Consider the following 13,225-nt stretch of genomic DNA (forward strand, 5'->3'; position numbering starts at 1 on the left):
GGGGTGGGAGGTTGGGGGACCCTGGTGGTGGGTATTATGGAGGGCACATATTGCATGGAGCACTGGGTGTGGTGCATAAACAATGAATTCTGTTACACTGAAAAGAAATTAAATTAAAAAAAAAAAAAAAAAGACTCCCCGGAACTTCCAGAAGCCAGGAAAGAGGCATTGAAGAGACTCCCACTCAGACCCTCCGGGAGGAATGGACCCTACAGGCACCTCAATCTTGGACTTCTGGCCTCCTGAACTGTGAGAGAGTAAATTTCCACTGTTTTAAGCCCCCTCCCTATACCCACTCCGTCTGTGATGCTTTACTGTGGCAATCCAAGATGGCTAGAGCTGTGTTACTGGTTCTGAGGGCCTGCTCCCCGCCACAGCCCAGAGACCCCTGTCCCCAGCAGTGCAGAAGTATGGAAGTCCGCCATGGGCTTTCTTTGGGTCTCCTGAGGGCTGGCGATGCCAGCTGGCGACAGAAGTTTCCCTAAGAAAGAGTGGGATAGACCATCATACAGAACCTCAGAGAGTTTTCCAAAAGGAGGATCCTGAGGCCTTTCCCGAGATCCCAAGATGTTAGGAGCCAACCCAAGCCCCAAGAGCACGTGCATCACAGACCTGCTGGCCCAGGACCAGGACCACCCTGATCCCCCTCTTCTTTCCCTCAACCCCAAAGGCAGGCTGATTCCGGACATCTCAGGCCAGGCTAAGGAGAGGCCACAGGGCCTGGCTGCTGGCTTCCAGGCAGCCCGGGCACGGAGCTCCCCGCAGTGGGAGGTTGTTTATGGACAGCCCCACAAGGTGACCCAAGACAGGGCTGAGGCTCCTCTGGCTGCCCCCTCCATGCTGAGTCACCTTCCGAGGCCCACTCAGTGGGCCAGCCACGTCTGCCTGTTTCCTCTCCGGGGTCCTGGCCAAGACGGAGGACGGCTTACATAACCCCTCCTTGCGCAAGAGCAAAGCGATATGAGGCCAGCTACAGTCGGTTGCTGACCAGGGGCCAGCGGCATCCCCCCCATGGCTCATCTGATCCCCAAACTTGGACAAGAGACCCCCCCCCACAGACCAAGGAACCAAGGCTTCAGGAGGAGGTGGAGAAAGGGGTTCCAGTTCCCCTGACCCGGCAGTGAGGGAGCTGAGATTCGAGCTCCACGGCCCAGACATGCCCCCCTCCCCCGTGAATTCCAGAGCAGACATGAAGACCCAGGCCTTGCTTCCAAATCAGATTTTTCCCCGAAGCACTTGTCCCTGTGGAGGATGATGACGCTCTGAGACCCTGGCATCCTGACGGCCGCATGGCCTTTTGGGGCATCCTGAGCCCTGTCCTCGCCCTCCACACAGAAGAACAGGACTGTCATTGTGAGAGCTGGTGCTCTCCCCTCGGCACCCCCACTCCGTCAACTGTCCGAAAACTCTTCAATCCTGTTCTCCTATCAGTTTCTCCCAGAACGGCAGAGCTCACCTTCTAATCCTCAGGCTATTTCAGTGTCATTATTTACTATCACAGATTTTTCCCAAAGTTTCTCAAAAACAAAACAAACCAGCAAAAAATAATAGAACAAAAACAAAAACCTAGCTCCCGATTGGTCCAATAAGTCTCAGAACTGCAACTACTGAATCTCCTCGTGGGGCTGCCCATTGCACAGACGTGTATTAAAGGCCCTGAGAAGTCCTGCAGGAAGGAGGCATGCTCGTCTTGGCTTGGTCTAACCCAGGGTCTCCCAGAGTTGATCGGCACAGAACCTGTACTCCACTGGCTGCTCTTTCTACTCTCCTTGTCCCATACCTCCTTTTCCATCTGATGTTTAAATGTTGGGGTTCCTCAAGCTTCAACCCTAACCCTTCCTCTCATCTACATGGACCCTCTTATTAATCCGAGCCAGAATCACAGCTCTAAATGCTATCTGTGACAGTGAGTCTTCAATGTCAGCTTCACTGGGCTCCAGCACCCGGTTATTCAATCAAACATGAATCCAGGTGTTGCCGAGAAGGTCATTTGTAGATGTGGTGAACGTCCGCCATCAGCCGACTTTCAGTAAAGGAGCTGGCCCTCCATAATGGGGGTGGGCCTCATGTGGGCCCTCCTGGGACTTCAGAACAAACACTGATGTTTCCAGAGAAGAAGAAATTCTGTCTCAAGACTGCAGCATGAGCTCCTGCCTGCGTTTCTGGTTCTCTGGTCTGCCCTCTGGGTTTTGACCAGCCAGCCCCTGCAAGCATACGAACTAACTCCCTGAAATAAACATCTTGATGGATAGATGATAGGTAGATAGATAGAATGATAGAATGATAGACAGATAGACAGACAGATAGGTAGGAATAAGTAGACATCCTCTTGGTTCAGTATCTCCGGAGAGCCCTGACCAAGACACATCTTTGCCAGTAACTCTGAAATGTGAGCTCTCTTCTGAGGCATCTTCTCTGATCCCAGTGCTCACTGGAGAACACCAGTTTGGCCTTTCACGTGGGTCTTCATCTTATCTGTCTCTGTCACATGTGCGTAGCCACCATGAGGACTGGGACAGCCATGGGTGGCCCCAAGTCTTCAAGAAAAGGTGGACGTTCTCTTCAGCACATCAGTTCCCCTCTACCCAGGTTGTGGAAGCATTTCTGATCATAGGATCAGCGTGATTTATGTGAAAGACACATGCCTACAGCATCAATCCTGTCTCTCTTAAAGATACACAAGTGCTACTGGTTTCCTAGGAAAACTAATCTGATTTCATGACCCCCATTTTTTGTTGCTGTACACATGGACCATTTAGGCATCTCTGTTGATTGAAAAATGATGTAAGGGGTTTTCCATATGGGCAATTTCTGACCCCAGAGAAAGGTCATAAGACTGGAGAATACATACATCCATTCATCTTCCCTGTAAGCATCCATATGACACAATATCAACTCAATATCGACATTTTCCCAAGGATCTATTTGATCTTCACAACAGCTCACGAAATAGGCAGGGCACATTCACTCCCAGATGAACAAACTGGGTCAGGAGCTCCCCAGGACGGCCAGGGTCCCCCAGCATTCTCTCCCCAACAGCAGGATGGAGGGGGCTATCTGTGTTGTCAGAGAACTCCTCAGTCTGATCTGAAACTATTTAATTCTCTTTGCTGTACCAAAACAAGAGCGTTTGGGGGCACACCCACACAGGGCCTGAGTGGTACCCAGAAAGAATGAGTAAACACGGTCTGAGGCTTGAGCCTGGGCTTTCCGTCTCCAAGTTCCAAGGAAGCCTTCCACAAACATGTCTTATACGGACGCATGCTGAGCCTTCCTCCTACAATGCTTTCTTCAGCTCGCCTGCCGTCTGACTCTTATTCATCTCTCAAAACCCAGCTCAAATATCCCTCCACTATAATTCTTTCCAGACTCAGCCTCAAGCAGAATTAAATTCTTTAGGTCCTCATACTCAGACAGACCCTTGGGTCTTTGCTGCCACTCTGCATTCCACTCTGTGCAGTCACTGTGCGTCTTTGTCCTCAGATGGACCCAGAGTCCCTCAAGGGGCCATGGAAAGGAATTTGTTCATCTGTGTTTTCCCAGTGCCCACAAGGGACGCGGTGCCCTCAAGGGTTTCAGGACTGTTTGTTGAGCCAGAGACAAACTATTGATACTCTGATATAGAAATAAATAGGGTTGTGAATTCATTCAGCAAATATTTATTGAGGTCTGTTATAAGAGTTTGGACTATGACTCCGATCAAAAGAAATAAACCCTTGCCCGGTGGAGCTCATGCTCTAACAGGAGACACAAGAAGTAAAAACCAAACCACGTATCCAGGTGATGCTAACGGTTATAACAAACAGGGAAGCCAGGGAGGGGAGGAGAGGTTATTTCAGAGAAGGACTCTCTGATAAGGGGGTGGGGGTTATAGGGAACAGGAGACCTGAGGCGTGGAGCCGTCTAAGGGAAGTGTGCTCCAGGCACAGGGAACGACCAGTGCAAAGGCGCTGAGGTGGGAGAGGATGTGGCATGTTCAAAATAGAGCAAGGGGACCAGGAGGGCCAATGGAGGAGCAAGTGGGGACCATGACCATGACACCCAGAAAAGGTGGCAGGCTGTGTCACAGACAAGTCTTAGTCCATTGCTGTGCCTGAGACAGGAGCAGTGAGAATTTCCAGCAGAGACACAACGTGGTCAGACTAAGGCTTTAGAACAAAGCAGAATGTGGCTGAGCATCCCCGGTCACACCCTCCCGGGCCCAGTGTGCTCCAGGGCCCAGCTGTGTTAGCTCAGGGGCTTCTCCCGACTCCCCTCAAAGGAGGGTCAGCCGAGCCACCCAACTCGTCCCATCCAGGTGAGACAGCCTCTCCCAGAGCAAAGCTGACACAGGGATTAATGTGACTACTTTTACACCTTCCTGGTCTTTGGAACCCCTGGCCCAGCAGAGTGCTTTCTGCCGAGTGCCCAGAGCCCTTCACTTCCAAACGGCCATCAGCTCAGGCCGGCACTGTGCTCAGAGCTGCCTGGGACCCACTCAAGCCTGCACCTGGCACCCTGTCAATTTCCAGGGGTTTACACTTTGGGAAACCAACAAACTTTAGGATTGTATTTTTACCTCCCTTCCACCCAGATGCCTCCAGCTGGGCCGCTCCATGCCCACACACTCTGTGTGCCCGCCGTGGGCTCTTCTGTAACGGCGTTTACACCCTTGCCCGCCAACGTGGGCTTGACCACCTGCCGGGTCCACCGGAACATGAGCGGGCCCAGGGAGACACCGAGGCTTCTTCTCTCTGTCCCCTTGCACCCAGCCCTCCCTGGGCACCGGCAGGCAGGCACTCCCTCCGTATTTGCAGAATACAAGGAGGAACACACAGACCCGCGCTCATCCAGGAGCAAGGGGTTACAAGGGGCCTTGAATGATGGAGGGACACAAAGTAGGCAGGTAGGGGAGGGGAGGCCATTGCCAGCAAATGCCCACAGGAAGACAAGTCCAGAAGCACCAGGGAGCCCTCCAATCACCACTCGGCCACATCAGAAGCCCCAGGGTCGGGAGGTGGCTCTGGGTGTTACAAGCAGGACCGTGGAGTCTGTGAATTCCCAGGGACTGGGGTGTAGTCCTCTGGAATGACAAAATCCAGTGCTCTGGAACAGTAATCTAGCACAGGCATTGACAGAAGGACGAGAGTGAGAAAGCAAGATTTGTTGGGAATTCCGTGTCATAGATGTGTCTGCTGCATGAGAGCCTAACACTGATGACAGAAGGAAGGCTTGGACAGAGGGGACAGAGAACTCGATGCACCTTTGGTTCAGGCCAGAAGGTGCCCAGCTTTGGCTTCTTTCCTGAGTCTGCAAGTAGAGTTAATAGCAGGGACCACACGTGTGACTGTGGTGGCTGAGCAGGAGCCCTGAGGACGCTTGGGTTCTAGAAGTTACCTGCAGAGATGTTCCCAATGAAATGTCCTCACAGAAGCTGCTCGATGTGACTAGGAGAGGACACAAGGTGGCTCCGGGGTTTAGCAACTGGAGAACTGTGTATGTCACGGTGGGGACTGTGACCCATGAGTCCCCAAGTCCCTCAAACTCCACCCCACCTTCCCTGAATATGCATTGAAGCCCGAGCCCACCCGGAGCTCAGGAGACACAGCTGCCCAGAGTCCCAGCACTCACCTCAGGGACAGTCCCCAAGAGGGAGGACCTGTCCCACCAAGCCAGACAAGCTGTCCTCTGTCCACAGATGGCAGTTCTGGGCACCCTGCCAGCCACCTCTTTGTGCCTCTTTGTTACTCTGTTCTCCCCACAAATGCCCCCCACATCCCCCAGGACCCAGAGGACCCTCATCCCACTCCAGGGTTCCCCCGTCCTCCACATTATAGGGGTCTGTACCTCTTCCTAGATGGGAGGTTCCCTCATCCTACCTTCAGCCCTGGGAAATCGAGCCCCTCTTCCCACAGGCTTGGGCTTCACTCCCCCTGTCCTGAGCCTCCCAGAATTCAGGCCCCCTCTCCCCACCGCCCCAGAAGTAGAAGGAGACTCTCTCCTCCCTGGGACCAAGACCAACTTCCCATTTCCCATTCTGAGTGAGCAACAGTGGGAACATCCATTTTCTTTAGAGAACATTCCATCTCACCCCTGGGTGAGGCCCCATGGCTTTGGCAAGGCTGCCACGGAGTTAGCTCCCAAATCCCAGCTCAGCCATCCTCTAGCAAGTGAGTCACGGTGCCCTGCCACACACAATCCCCTTGTCCTCATGGGCCATCCTCTGCCCCCACGTGTGCAGGGCCAGGGTCGGACCCCGAGACCTGATCTCAGGGCCTGGACAGGAAGGCATCCCATAAGAACAGATACAGTCCATTCTAAACGCATATAGAAGGGAGAAAAGGCAGCTGCTTTCCAGAAAGGGTTTCTCTGGGGAGACCCCAATCTTCATCACTAATCAGGAAGAAATGGGACTTGGAGCCTCTCTCTGATGAAAATCTCCCCCAAACGATGGCCGACACGCACCTAACATCCACGTTACTAAAAAAAAAAAAAAAAAAAAAAAAAATCCCTGGTCTCCCCTGATGGGAGGCGGCCTTCCCAAAGACAAACTCCACTTCCCTCCCTAAAATGTTCAGGGGTTACTGAATCTTGGAATCATCTTCTTCTTTGTCTTCTGCTCCCATGATTTTAATATGTCTAGCACATTAGAAAACTGCTAGAAAATTCTAAAGTGCATATTGTCCCCACTGAGATGTCCACACAGAGAAAGGAAAGAGAGAAGACCAGAATCTGAAGACAAAGGGGACATGTTCTGCTCCAGAGAGGCTGGGTTCGAGGTAACGTCCCAAGGGGACATAGAGCACCCAAGAGGCAGACTAAGGAGTGTGAGGGCTGGGACCCTGAGATTTGGGGATCCCCTTTCCAGAAGCCAGAATTTAAGCCCTGACATGGATGCGTTCTCCTGTGTTTGGGGAAGGACTCTGAATGTCTTAATTTTCTAAGAGGGTGGATAAGGAGCACTGCAGTTAAAGGCTCTTGAGACTTGACTCTCAAAGAAAGCCAGACATGTCTTACGGACTGAACACGAGGTCTTGAGTAGTTCAAGTTGATAGATGCAATGTGCGTTGAAGAATGGGCCTCAGAGCTGCCCGGGAAGATTAGGGAAAGTGCATCTGCTCTTACTCAACTCTGGACCCCGCCTGAGTCAAATTTTTCCTAGCTCACTGTTTGTTTAGTGGGCTTCACACGAATGGATTCTTGGCCGTGGATCCTTCAGGGCCGAAATTCAGAAGGAGGCATTTAAGGAAAGCTGTTGCAAAACCTCAGGCAGGAAGGTGGTCAATGGGGCTGTCATCATTCAGTGTCCACTGAGGCTCACGGGGGCTCAGAAGGAGGCCAGGATGCATTTTAAGTGCATGTTGGCCAACATACCAATCCTGGGCTGTCCGGGCTTCCCCAGATGTCACCAACGTGAGGAGGGGTGTGGGAGCGGAATTCTTGCCAGCCCCCCAAATGCAGAGCAGTTTTCCTTTTAAACCCCAGCTTGCTTCTTCCTTTGAAAGACTCACTCTTTTCGGCAGTCCCTCCAGTGACCTCATCGGAGAGGAGGTTGTGTAATTCAAGGCCGCAGCATTTCCACGGGGCTTCTCAGTGCAGAACACACCTCTGAGGGCTGCCCTCGTCACTGGGAAAGCCAGCTGAAGCTGTGAACTCTTTCCTTTCCTGGGTAAGTAAATGAGCACCTTTTTTTTCCCTCTTGTGAGAGCGAGATGTAAGAGGAGAGCCACGTCTTTTAGAAAAAAACAAACTGGGGTGCCTGGGTGGCTCAGTGGGTTAAGCCTCTGCCTTCAGGTCAGGTCATGATCTCAGGGTCATGGGATTGAGCCCCGCATCGGGCTCTCTGCTCAGCAGGGAGCCTGCTTCCCCCTCTTTCTCTGCCTGCTGCTCTGCCTACTTGTGATCTCTGTCGAATAAATAAATAAAATCTTTAAAAAAACAAACAAATGAACAAAAAAGATTCCTTTTATAACTAAATATTAGCAGAATTTTTGGCTTTCTTTAAGTGTGTGCTTTTTTGAAACATAATTCTAGGGTACCTGAGTGGCTCAGTTGGTTGAGCGCTGCCAAAGGCTCCGGTCGTGATCCCAGGGTGCTGGGATTGAGCCCAACATCGGGGTCCCTTCAGCGGGGAGCCTGCTTCTCCCTATCCCTCTGTTGTTCCCCCTGCTTGTGAGTTCTCATCTCTCTGTGTAAGATAAATAAATAAAATCTTTAAAAAAGAAAGAGAGAAAGAAAGAAAGAAGGAAAGAAAGGAAGGAAGGAAGGAAGGAAGAGAGAGAGAGAGAGAAAGAAAGAAAGAAAAGAGAAGAGGGAAAGGAAGGAAGGAAGGAATCCTAATTCTAAATCCGTTTAAGAGACTATATTCCAGGTTGAGTTGCTTTTCCAGAAGAAAAGGGGAGAGTGTCTGGACTAGCCTGGGAAGTTTCCAGAAGCTCTTTCTTTATTTCAAGGCCACAGGAAATATGTAGAGGCTGGATAGAGCCTCCCAAGTGTTCCGTGTGGACTCTGACCAGCTTCCATTTACAAATTCTGATTGATAAAAATCAGACAGACCTTGCCAGGATGGCTTACCAGATTTCAGAGGGCCGATAACTGGCTAGGTTTGTGGCTTGACAATAGCATCTTATTATTTGACTGAGCTGTGATTCTTTAATCTCTGTGTCTGTATTTCAAATGCCTTTATTACCACCTCACTGTTGGAACTGGAATGAATTCCAAGAAGCCCTCCTTGTGGAAGACAGTGGTCTCCCGAGTAACAATGTCAATGTTAACATGTACAGAGAACTCAGAAAGTAGCACACAGAAATTACAGACTCATCTTCTCTGGTAGACCTGCCTGGTGTCATCTCTAAGTTTTTAACAAATAAGATCGAATATTACTCAAAATGTCGATAGTGCTGTTCACTGAGCACCTACTATGTGCCAGGCAAATATCAGAGCTACAACTAAGAAGTGGTGAAGAAAGGTTTCTTCTTTCTGTCCAACTTGCTATAAACACAGACAGCAGGTAGCAAAGACAACCCTTTAGAAATAAGCCTAGCTTGGGCACCTGCATGGTATAGTCTGTTGAGCCTCCAACTCTGGGTTTAGCTCAGGTCATGATCATGATCTCAGGGTCCTGGGATGGAGCCCCATGTTACGCTCTATACTCAGCACAGGGTCTGCCTGATATTCTCTCTCCCTCTCCCTCTGCCCCTCCCGCTCATGTTCTTTCTCAAATAAATAAATGAGTCTTGGGGTGCATGGGTAGCCCAGTCAGTTAAGCATCTGCCTTCAGCTTCAGTCATGATTCCAGGGGCCTGGGATTGAGCCCTGTGTCGGGCTCCCTGCTCAGCGGGGAGTCTGCTTCTTCCTCTCCATCTGCCTGCCGCTCTCCCTACTTGTGCTCTGTGTGTATGTGTGTGTGTGTGTCAAATAAATAAATAAAATCTTGGAAAAAAAGTCTTAAAAAGTCAGTAAGCCCATCTTGAGCAGACACAGGCTGTGGGACAGAGGACAGTGTGTGCTGAACCGATCAGATTCAAGCTGACTTCAGAGGTCTCGGCATGTGGCTTGGGAAGCAGTCCCTGATTTTCCGGGTAGGGTGAAGCCTTGCCCCCGGATGAGATTTCCTTGGCTGCTGTAATATATTAATATAAACCTCGTGGCTTAAAAATGACACAAATTTACTGTCGTGTAGTTCTGTAAGTTCGGTGTTCTACATCAGTCACACTGGGCTGAAGTCAAGGTGTTGGTAGGGCTGTGTCCTTTCTGGAGGCTCCAGGGGAGAATCCGTTCCTTGATTTTTCCAACTTTGAGAGGTTGCCTGTGTCTCTGGGCTCACAGCCCCTTCCTCCACCTCCAGAGGCCCCGGTGTCATATCTGTGCCTCAGTTTGTTCATCTGTACTATGGGCACAACTCTCTGACTGTTCATGCAGCCCCGCTGTCAGGCTCAAGTTCCTGAGAGCCCAGCAGAGTCTTGAACTCTCCACAGATGACAGGTGTAGGGGATGCTGAAGGCTCAGACATGGGCATCCAGGTCTCCCTCCAGCCCCAGCGTCGGGGAGGCCTGGGGCAGAGACAAAGCTGTTGAGAGGGTTTTCCTTGGTGGGTAGAACTTGGTCCCCATGTGCAGAGAAGAGCACAGGAAGGCATGGTGTGAGGCCCCGTGACAGTTTCAGGACGCAGTTCTGTAGACGTGTATGGAGTACAACGGGGTGCTGGGCCCTCCCCCGCACCGGGGCATCTGAGAAATCAAGTCTGCTGGGCACACCAGCTTCCTGCGGCCGCTGAAAGGAAGCCCCACAAACCAGGTGGCTTCAAAGAACCAAAGAGCTGTATCACAGCAGTGCATTCATAAAGCAGTTCTCGTGCAAAGCTATTTTCTAAATATTGATGTATTTAACTCTCTCTATATACACACAAACCCATAACAGCTTGGCCATATTACTGTGATGGAGTTAGAAAGGAGTTTTAGTAATACAATTGTTTTAAAAAATAGTTACATTTTTAAGTATATATATCCACCCGTATACATGAAGGCAAAATAAGTTTTCATGTTACCAAGCTGAACACTGAAAAAGGACGTAAGCAGCATAAACTGGGTACAAATCCACGGGCTCTGATCCGTGCCTGTCTTGGGTGTGTCTGGGACATTTTCCTGGAGAATGACTTTTTCTTCTTGCCTGGTCTTACTATTTTTAATTGTTCCATATAATTGCTGAACTCTTCGCCTTCAAGTGTTACAGTCAATAAATGTAAATTAGCACCTTCAGTCGACCCTTCTCTTAGACTAGAACGTATTTATTTAAGAAAATGGGGCTGGGGCAGGTGCTCAGGTGCCAACACACACTGAGCAAGTTGTGAAAAGGGGAGCTGTTCTCAAGCCCAACTTTCTGCATATAAAATGATGTGAGTATTTTAGCCCAGGTATTTTCACAGGTGGTGTCTGTATGCCTTCATTCAAAGTGGCTTTCTTCCACAAATATTTTTACTAGATGCAACTCTACAAAGAAACTGTAGTTGTGATTTTTGAATGCTTTGGCAAGCTTAGATGTCGTGAATCATAGGTTTTCCCAATTTCATCTCATTTCTGTACAGAATACGAACTTATCCAATGGAAAAGTTTCTTCCCACAAACTGAGGAAATCCAAAGCTCACTACAGAATTTTAAAATTAACTCTTGTGTGCCACGGAGCCCTTGTTCTCTGATTTAATCCTTTCTTCCCTTTTACAATACATTTCCTTTATTTTCTGCACAATAGCTTCGTTTTCCATCGTTAGACACGCAAAAGCAGATGTTTCAGTACTCTGTTCTTTAAACATCTTGATTAAAGATCTCCCATTGATTCGGAATAAAATTCAAAAAAAATTAGAGCTCTCCTTTAATAAACAACTAGTAACACTTTCAGGCATTTAGGCTCAAGGTCTTATAAAATCGATGGATGATGGGCAGCAAAGGAAAGAAATACATGTCGAAGGTTTTCTTTTTTTTAATTCACCATCAACTGCACTAAAAAAGCTGTGGTTTTCTTAATTTTGTCAACTATCATCTCCATTTCAATTGGTAGAATATTGAAACTTACTTGCAAGTAATTATAAACAGTGTGTACATTTCTGTTTCTTTGGTCTCTTATTTAGCAAGAATGTAACTGTTACCATAACACCATGCACAGGATAATCTGTCTTTGCATTACCATTCACAAAAATATAATTCTAGTTCCAACGTAAACAATTTAAACTAAATTTAGAATAGAATTCCCCAGAAGTCCTTTGTTCCGTTTGGCCAGACTGAGCTTCCAGAAATTGGTCTAGGAGAAAACCAGAACCAAAAATCAACTGAATTAATTTGCAGAACAGCTGCTTGGTGTAAGTTGAAAAGCCACGCTTCTGCGGGTGAGATCGGTGTCTTAGGGCAGATCTTTTAAAAACACGAACTTCTAAAATGGCAGCTTTTGTGTCTCAGGTGTTCTTGGAGTCAGCGAAATCGCTGCAACCCCACAGTGATGTCAACATCAGCAAACATTCTGTACAACCTGCACAGTCACCACAGCTTCCTTGAGAAACAGAAGCTCGCTACTTAAGTCTCCACGGCTTGCAATTTTGAGCTCATCACTGCCAGAAAGGGCATGTTGCAAAATTTAGAAGTATTTCCAGGGGCCGCCTGGCTGGCTCAGTCGGTAGAGCATGCAACTCCTTCTCAGGGCTGTGAGTTTGAGCCCCACGCTGGGCGTGGAGCCTACTTTAAAAAGAATCAAAAAAACAAACAAGTATTTCCGAATAACCAAGTAAGTATTTAGTTGTGGATTTATGCCCTGCAGGAACTGACAAAACAAGAGTCTCCTGACTCTTCCGCACGCTCTGGGTCAGGGCTCCCGAGCGCTACGGTACTCCACAGCCCCCCCAACCAATGATTCCCTGTGTTTCTCATTCACCTGCCCTCTGGTGACCAGGTACCTTGTTCTCTTCTCGGTCTACACTCTCCCTTGGTGATTTCATCCAGTCTTGTGGCTTTAAACACCATCTAGGTAATCACAGTTCCCATTTACATGTCACAGTATCAGACCTTGTCCCTGAAAACCGGACTTGACTATCTAGGTGAGTGCTAGAAATCCCCACTTGGGGGCCAGTAGACATCGCAACCTTGACATGTCCAAGAGTGAACCCCTGATCTCCCCCCACTCAAAAAATCCTGCCCCATCTTCAGTCTGTGACCTCCATTTCATTTGATGACAACCTCATATTTCTTGGCGACATCCGATCCTTCCTTTCTCACAACCCGCCTCTGATTGAAAACCACGGTGGTACTACTTCCAGTATAAATCTAGACACTGATTCCATCTTATCATCCCCCCCTGCCACCACTCCCCAGCTAACACATTTACTCAGTCTGTTCAGTGTTGTGGGTTCTCTCTCCCCACTAGGCTAGAAGCCACCCGAGGGCATGGAGTTTTTACCGGTTTGATTCACTGCCATGTCCAAAATACCTACAACAGCGCCAGGTATACAGCTGGTGCTCAATAAATACTAGTTCAGTAGATAATTGCATGGAGGAACTGGTGAATAGTGCTTTGGTGTGAATGGCCCAGTGTGTGAGTTACCAACAGTGTCAAAACTTGACGGCCATCGCCTCCTCAGATAAGGAAAGTCGGGCTCAGAGACACCAAGTGGTTGTCCAAGGTCACACAGCCAAGACTCTTCCAAGATTGGTTCTCTCTTACACAATATCTTCTGTTAAATGCTGTGAGGCATTGCCCAGTGGAA

This window comes from Enhydra lutris, unplaced genomic scaffold (assembly GCF_002288905.1).
Source record: "Enhydra lutris kenyoni isolate GAN:26980312 unplaced genomic scaffold, ASM228890v2 scaffoldscaffold20, whole genome shotgun sequence".
Classification (NCBI taxonomy): domain Eukaryota; kingdom Metazoa; phylum Chordata; class Mammalia; order Carnivora; family Mustelidae; genus Enhydra; species Enhydra lutris.